The sequence below is a fragment of the Ranitomeya imitator genome, chromosome 3 (assembly GCF_032444005.1).
Source record: "Ranitomeya imitator isolate aRanImi1 chromosome 3, aRanImi1.pri, whole genome shotgun sequence".
NCBI lineage: Eukaryota > Metazoa > Chordata > Amphibia > Anura > Dendrobatidae > Ranitomeya > Ranitomeya imitator.
The window spans coordinates 453,717,518-453,726,398 of NC_091284.1; positions in this window are offsets into that span (position 1 = coordinate 453,717,518).

The window sequence follows — 8,881 nt, forward strand, 5'->3', positions numbered from 1 at the left end:
TACAATGTCTCTTTCTGCTGAAATCTCTGCCCCTATCCTCTGGGCAGACAATGTCTCAGGATTCTGCCGCCAGCGATGCCGCCAAGAAGCACAAGGAAGTGCAGGTAGAGCTGTATGATTTGCTCGGCGATCCAGAACTCCAGGAGATCTATCCTCTCTCGGACTTTCCAGCATCAGCAGAATCTAGAATCAGTTTAACATTGTTGAACATACTTTAAAGATTGCTATCCTTACTGGACAACCACTTTAACATAGCTAAGGCTTTCTTCATACCATATAATAAAATGCAAGAAATATACCCCAAGTATTCATCAATTGTATTCGCTCGACTTATATCATATAGTGGTTCATGGTCCATTGACTCCAAAAGTAAAACTCGTGCTGTGCTGTCTGTATCAGTTTTTTAGTTGGATTCCTTGAAAAATACAGCTGTAATATACTTTTCAATAGCGTTAAAAAATATATAGCAATAGGGTGCCTTTGGCATATACTATATGTCTGCTCTATTATAGCTTATTGATATTTTTGGCTTATTCATTAATGCACATAAAACAACACTTGGATAGAGATTGGCTGCTGAAGTCACCAACAGCGAGATGTACAAAGTCCAGCAGAGCGCCTGGGAAGTGGCAAAATAGTAGCAACTGAGCATTATTAAGATATTACATTAAGGCTACTTTCACACTAGTGTCGGTACGAGCCCGTCGCAGTGCGTCGGGCCGACGTACCGACGCATGCTGTGAAGTAAAAGCACAATGGGGAAGTGGATGCAGTTTTACAACGCATCCGCTGCCCCATTGTAAGGTCCGGGGAGGAGGGGGCAGAGTTGCGGTCGGAAATGGCAGACACGACACACAAAAAAAAACGTTACATGCAGCGTTTTTTTGTGCCGACGGTCCGCCAAAACACGACGCATCCATCGCAATGCGTCGCTAATGAAAGTCTATGGACAAAAAAAACGCATCCTGCGGGCAACTTTGCAGGATGCGTTTTTTCTCCAAAACGACGCATTGCGACGGAGGCCAAACGACGCTAGTGTGAAAGTAGCCTTACCCAAATGTTTTACACCATTCTAAGCTGGATAACCCATTTAAATAAAAGTTGTTCTGACTTCTTCCTCCTAGCAATCTGTTTTCTGATAACAGGTAAGGCTTATCAGAAAAATTTTGTATATCATGGTGTAGCATAGTTGGGAAGGAGAGAGTTAAAGTTCAGCTCTGCAGGGTCTTGATTAGATACACCTGTTTGCTGAGAACCAGTAACTTCATGGATGAAGCAGAGTTGAGTGGGCTGCAGGTGAGTGTCCAGCCAAAATGCCAGCTGTAGCTGAGGGAGAGACATGCCAGGGTCTCTCTCTGAATGAAGTGACTGCGGAGTCAGTCCCTCTGCTGGATGTAGCAGAAGCCCTGAAAATAGTCTGCACAGGCTGTGTGGAGAGAACCACAAGTATCAGTGGCTGCTATGGACAATAGGTGTTTTGTGTGACCAATCTGGGGCTAGCTCAGCCGTTTATGAGTATCCTGGGCTGGTTGTGTTTAATTAGCGCCTGCACAAGTCTTGGGATTTATGATTTTACTAGATTGTGGCCCGATTCTAACGTATTGGGTATTCTAGAATATGTATGTACAGTGGGGCAAAAAAGTATTTAGTCAGTCAGCAATAGTGCAAGTTCCACCACTTAAAAAGATGAGAGGCGTCTAATTTACATCATAGGTAGACCTCAACTATGGGAGACAAACTGAGAAAAAAAAAATCCAGAAAATCACATTGTCTGTTTTTTTATCATTTTTTTTGCATATTATGGTGGAAAATAAGTATTTGGTCAGAAACAAACAATCAAGATGTCTGGCTCTCACAGACCTGTAACTTCTTCTTTAAGAGTCTCCTCTTTCCTCCACTCATTACCTGTAGTAATGTCACCTGTTTAAACTTGTTATCAGTATAAAAAGACACCTGTGCACACCCTCAAACAGTCTGACTCCAAACTCCACTATGGTGAACACCAAAGAGCTGTCAAAGGACACCAGAAACAAAATTGTAGCCCTGCACCAGGCTGGGAAGACTGAATCTGCAATAGCCAACCAGCTTGGAGTGAAGAAATCAACAGTGGGAGCAATGATTAGAAAATGGAAGACATACAAGACCACTGATAATCTCCCTCGATCTGGGGCTCCACGCAAAATCCCACCCCGTGGGGTCAGAATGATCACAAGAACGGTGAGCAAAAATCCCAGAACCATGCGGGGGGACCTAGTGAATGAACTGCAGAGAGCTGGGACCAATGTAACAAGGCCTACCATAAGTAACACACTACGCCACCATGGACTCAGATCCTGCAGTGCCAGACGTGTCCCACTGCCTAAGCCAGTACATGTCTGGGCCCGTCTGAAGTTTGCTAGAGAGCATTTGGATGATCCAGAGGAGTTTGGGGAGAATGTCCTATGGTCTGATGAAACCAAACTGGAACTGTTTGGTAGAAACACAACTTGTCGTGTTTGGAGGAAAAAGAATTCTGAGTTGCATCCATCAAACACCATACCTACTGTAAAGCATGGAGGTGGAAACATCATGCTTTGGGGCTGTTTCTCCGCAAAGGGGCCAGGACGACTGATCCGGGTACATGAAAGAATGAATGGGGCCATGTATCGTGAGATTTTGAGTGCAAACCTCCTTCCATCAGCAAGGGCATTGAAGATGAAACGTGGCTGGGTCTTTCAACATGACAATGATCCAAAGCACACCGCCAGGGCAACGAAGGAGTGGCTTCGTAAGAAGCATTTCAAGGTCCTGGAGTGGCCTAGCCAGTCTCCAGATCTCAACCCTATAGAAAACCTTTGGAGGGAGTTGAAAGTCCGAGTTGCCAAGCGAAAAGCCAAAAACATCACTGCTCTAGAGCAGGGGTCCCCAACTCCAGTCCTCAAGGCCCACCAACATGTCATGTTTTCAGGATTTCCTTAGTCTTGCCCAGGTAATAATTGCATCACCTGTGCAATGCAAAGGAAATCCTGAAAACATGACCTGTTGGTGGGCCTTGAGGACTGGAGTTGGGGACCCCTGCTCTAGAGGAGATCTGCATGGAGGAATGGGCCAACATACCAACAACAGTGTGTGGCAACCTTGTGAAGACTTACAGAAAACGTTTGACCTCTGTCATTGCCAACAAAGGATATATTACAAAGTATTGAGATGAAATTTTGTTTCTGACCAAATACTTATTTTCCACCATAGTATGCAAATAACATGTTAAAAAAACAGACAATGTGATTTTCTGGATTTTTTTTTCTCAGTTTGTCTCCCATAGTTGAGGTCTACCTATGATGTAAATTACAGACGCCTCTCATCTTTTTAAGTGGTGGAACTTGCACTATTGCTGACTGACTAAATACTTTTTTGCCCCACTGTAGTTTATTTATGAAGTTTTCAGAATAATGCAATTTATACACAGGATTCGGCCGGCCGCACCCAATTAGCGAAGCGTGGATCAAATTCCGCGCCAATTCACGGGCGGACTGCGCCTGTCGCTGATTGGTCACGCCCGGCCGTGACCAATCAGTGAAGCCAGGGCCGGCTCCAGGTTTTTGAGGGCCCCGGGCGAAAGAGTCTCAGTGGGCCCCCCTCTTTAACACATACCACGATTCATGATGCACAGATGCAGCAGAGAAATATAGCACAGCCAAGTAGAGTATAACACAGCCCACATAGTATATAGCACAGCCACGTAGCATATAACTTAGCCCACGTAGTATATAGCACAGCTACGTAGCGTATAACACAGCTCACGTAGTATATAGCACAGCAACGTAGTATATAGCACAGCCACGTAGCGTATAACACAGCCCACGTAGTACAGTATATAGCACAGCCACGTAGTATATAGCACAGCCACGTAGTATATTGGCCCACATAGTATATAGCAATGTGGGCACCATATCCCTGTTAAAAAAAAAAAAAAAAAAACTTATATACTCACCCTCCGTTGGCCCCCGGATCCAGCCCAGGCGTTTACCGATGTGTTATGATCCGGTGACTTAGGAGCTGCATGAGAACTTTCACTGGAGAAGGTGTCCACTATACTGACCGCAATCCAGAACTTAAAACCACAACTAGAAGTAGCCGTGGAGTGTACCTAACACACCTAGACACCTCGTCACAGCCGGAGGACTAAATACCTCTAAAGATGGAAATTGGAATACTATCTTGCCTCAGAGAAAATCCCCAAAGGACAGACAGCCCCCCACAAATATTGGCGGTGAGTCGGAGAGGAAAAAACATACACAGGCAGAAAAACAGGATTTAGCACAGGAGGCCACTCTAGCTAGATAGGACAGAATAGGACAGAGTTCTGTGCGGTCAGTATTAAAACCCTTCAAAACATACACAGCAGAATATACAAAAAACTTCCTACATCTACTAAAAGATGTAGGAGAGTAAATCTGCAACTCCAGTGAATCCTACAATCAGAGCAGGAATAAAACTGAAACAAGCACACAGCAGTGTGCCACAGATACAAAAACCAAACACTTATCTTTGCTGAATTTGGCAGCCAGCAGGAGAAGCCAGAAAGTGATCCAACACTTCACAAGGAACATTGACTACTGGCAAGGGCTAAAGGATCCTGCACACCTAAATATCCCAGTCAGAATTGTAATCATCCGATACACCTGGCCAGGACTGCGAGTCAGAGACAACTGCATTCCCACCTACAACTACTAGGGGGAACCCAAGAGCAGAATTCACAACACCGATGCTCCTCTCCCAAGAGTGCATTACGGTCTCGCGAGACCGCTACGTCATCTTGTGAGACCACAATGCATTGACCAGTCACCAGAGCATCGCGAGGAGCAGAATTCACAACAGTACCCCCCCTTGAGGAGGGGTCACCGAACCCTCACCAGGGCCCCCAGGACAAGCCAGATGAAAGGCACGGACCAAATAAGCAGCATGGACATCAGAGGCAAAAATCCAAGAATTATCCTCCTGGCCATAACCCTTCCATTTGACCAGGTACTGAAGCTTCCGCCTCGAAAAACGGGAATCCAAAATCTTCTCAACAACATATTCCAACTCCCCATCGACCAACACAGGGGCCGGAGGATCAATAGAGGGAACAACGGGCTCTACATATTTCCGCAACAAAGATCTATGGAAGACATTATGGATAGCAAAAGAGGCCGGAAGCGCCAGTCGAAAAGACACCGGATTAATAATCTCAGAAATCCTATAAGGACCAATAAACCGAGGCTTAAACTTAGGAGAAGAAACCTTCATAGGAACATGACGGGAAGACAACCAGACCAGATCCCCAACCCGAAGCCGGGAACCAACACACCGACGATGATTAGCAAAACGTTGAGCCTCCTCTTGAGACAACACCAACTTGTCCACCACATGAGCCCAAATCTGCTGCAACCTGTCCACCACAGAATCCACACCAGGACAGTCAGAAGGCTCAACCTGCCCAGAAGAAAAACGAGGATGAAAACCAAAATTACAAAAGAAAGGCGAAACCAAGGTAGCAGAACTAGCCTGATTATTTAGGGCAAACTCGGCCAATGGCAAGAAGGCCACCCAATCATCCTGATCAGCAGACACAAAGCATCTCTAATAAAGGTACCTTCACACTAAACGACGCTGCAGCGATCCAGACAACGATCCGGATCGCTGCAGCGTCGCTGTTTGGTCGCTGGAGAGCTGTCACACAGACAGCTCTCCAGCGACCAACGATGCCGGTAACCAGGGTAAACATCGGGTTACTAAGCGCAGGGCCGCGCTTAGTAATCCGATGTTTACCCTGGTTACCATCCTAAAAGTAAAAAAAAAACAAACGCTTCATACTTACCTTCCGCTGTCTGTCCTCGGCGCTGTGCTTCTCTGTACTGGCTGTGAGCACAGCGGCCGGAAAGCAGAGCGGTGACGTCACCGCTCTGCTTTCCGGCCGCTGTGCTCACAGTGAGTGCAGGAAAGCACAGCGCCGGGGACAGACAGCCGAAGGTAAGTATGAAGCGTTTGTTTTTTTTTACTTTTAGGATGGTATCCAGGGTAAACATCGGGTTACTAAGCGCGGCCCTGCGCTTAGTAACCCGATGTTTACCCTGGTTACCAGCGAAGACATCGCTGAATCGGTGTCACACACACCGATTCAGCGATGTCAGCGGGAGAGCCAGCGACCAAAGAAAGTGCTGGCCCTCTAGCCCCGACCAACGACATCACAGCAGGATTCTGATCGCTGCTGCGTGTCAAACTGAACGATATCGCTAGCGAGGACGCTGCAACGTCACGGATCGCTAGCGATATCGTTTAGTGTGAAGGTACCTTAAGTCTCCAAGGTCTGATTAGTTTGCTTGGTCTGGCCATTTGTCTGAGGATGCAATGCAGAAGGAAAAGACAAATCATAGTAACATAGTTAGTAAGGCCGAAAAAAGACATTTGTCCATCCAGTTCAGCCTATATTCCATCATAATAAATCCCCAGATCTACGTCCTTCTACAGAACCTAATAATTGTATGATACAATATTGTTCTGCTCCAGGAAGACATCCAGGCCTCTCTTGAACCCCTCGACTGAGTTCGCCATCACCACCTCCTCAGGCAAGCAATTCCAGATTCTCACTGCCCTAACAGTAAAGAATCCTCTTCTATGTTGGTGGAAAAACCTTCTCTCCTCCAGACGCAAAGAATGCCCCCTTGTGCCCGTCACCTTCCTTGGTATAAACAGATCCTCAGCGAGATATTTGTATTGTCCCCTTATATACTTATACATGGTTATTAGATCGCCCCTCAGTCGTCTTTTTTCTAGACTAAATAATCCTAATTTCGCTAATCTATCTGGGTATTGTAGTTCTCCCATCCCCTTTATTAATTTTGTTGCCCTCCTTTGTACTCTCTCTAGTTCCATTATATCCTTCCTGAGCACCGGTGCCCAAAACTGGACACAGTACTCCATGTGCGGTCTAACTAGGGATTTGTACAGAGGCAGTATAATGCTCTCATCATGTGTATCCAGACCTCTTTTAATGCACCCCATGATCCTGTTTGCCTTGGCAGCTGCTGCCTGGCACTGGCTGCTCCAGGTAAGTTTATCATTAACTAGGATCCCCAAGTCCTTCTCCCTGTCAGATTTACCCAGTGGTTTCCCATTCAGTGTGTAATGGTGATATTGATTCCTTCTTCCCATGTGTATAACCTTACATTTATCATTGTTAAACCTCATCTGCCACCTTTCAGCCCAAGTTTCCAACTTATCCAGATCCATCTGTAGCAGAATACTATCTTCTCTTGTATTAACTGCTTTACATAGTTTTGTATCATCTGCAAATATCGATATTTTACTGTGTAAACCTTCTACCAGATCATTAATGAATATGTTGAAGAGAACAGGTCCCAATACTGACCCCTGCGGTACCCCACTGGTCACAGCGACCCAGTTAGAGACTATACCATTTATAACCACCCTCTGCTTTCTATCACTAAGCCAGTTACTAACCCATTTACACACATTTTCCCCCAGACCAAGCATTCTCATTTTGTGTACCAACCTCTTGTGCGGCACGGTATCAAACGCTTTGGAAAAATCGAGAAATACCACGTCCAATGACTCACCGTGGTCCAGCCTATAGCTTACCTCTTCATAAAAACTGATTAGATTGGTTTGACGGGAGCGATTTCTCATAAACCCATGCTGATATGGAGTTAAACAGTTATTCTCATTGAGATAATCCAGAATAACATCCCTCAGAAACCCTTCAAATATTTTACCAACAATAGAGGTTAGACTTACTGGCCTATAATTTCCAGGTTCACTTTTAGAGCCCTTTTTGAATATTGGCACCACATTTGCTATGCGCCAGTCCTGCGGAACAGATCCTGTCACTATAGAGTCCCTAAAAATAAGAAATAATGGTTTATCTATTACATTACTTAGTTCCCTTAGTACTCGTGGGTGTATGCCGTCCGGACCCGGAGATTTATCTATTTTAATCTTATTTAGCCGATTTCGCACCTCTTCTTGGGTTAGATTGGTGACCCTTAATATAGGGTTTTCATTGTTTCTTGGGATTTCACCTAGCATTTCATTTTCCACCGTGAATACCGTGGAGAAGAAGGTGTTTAATATGTTAGCTTTTTCCTCGTCATCTACAACCATTCTTTCCTCACTATTTTTTAAGGGGCCTACATTTTCAGTTTTTATTCTTTTACTATTGATATAGTTGAAGAACAGTTTGGGATTAGTTTTACTCTCCTAAGCAATGTGCTTCTCTGTTTCCTTTTTGGCAGCTTTAATTAGTTTTTTAGATAAAGTATTTTTCTCCCTATAGTTTTTTAGAGCTTCAATGGTGCCATCCTGCTTTAGTAGTGCAAATGCTTTCCTTTTACTGTTAATTGCCTGTCTTACTTCTTTGTTTAGCCACATTGGGTTTTTCCTATTTCTAGTCCTTTTATTCCCACAAGGTATAAACCGCTTACACTGCCTAGTTAGGATGTTCTTAAATATTTCCCATTTATTATCTGTATCATGCATCTGTAATCAATGCCCAGCCTAGCACAAAAGGCCCTCCAAAACCTAGAAACAAACTGGGAACCTCTGTCGGACACAATATTCTCTGGAATACCATGCAAAGGAACCACATGCTGAAAGAACAATGGAACCAAATCAGAAGAGGAAGGCAATTTAGGTAAGGGCACCAAATGAACCATCTTAGAGAACCGGTCACAAACAACCCAGATAACAGACATCTTCTGGGAGACCGGAAGATCAGAAATAAAATCCATCGAAATATGCGTCCAGGGCCTCTCAGGGACTGGCAATGGCAAAAGCAACCCACTAGCACGGGAACAACAAGGCTTGGCCCGCGCACAAGTCCCACAGGACTGCACAAAAGAAC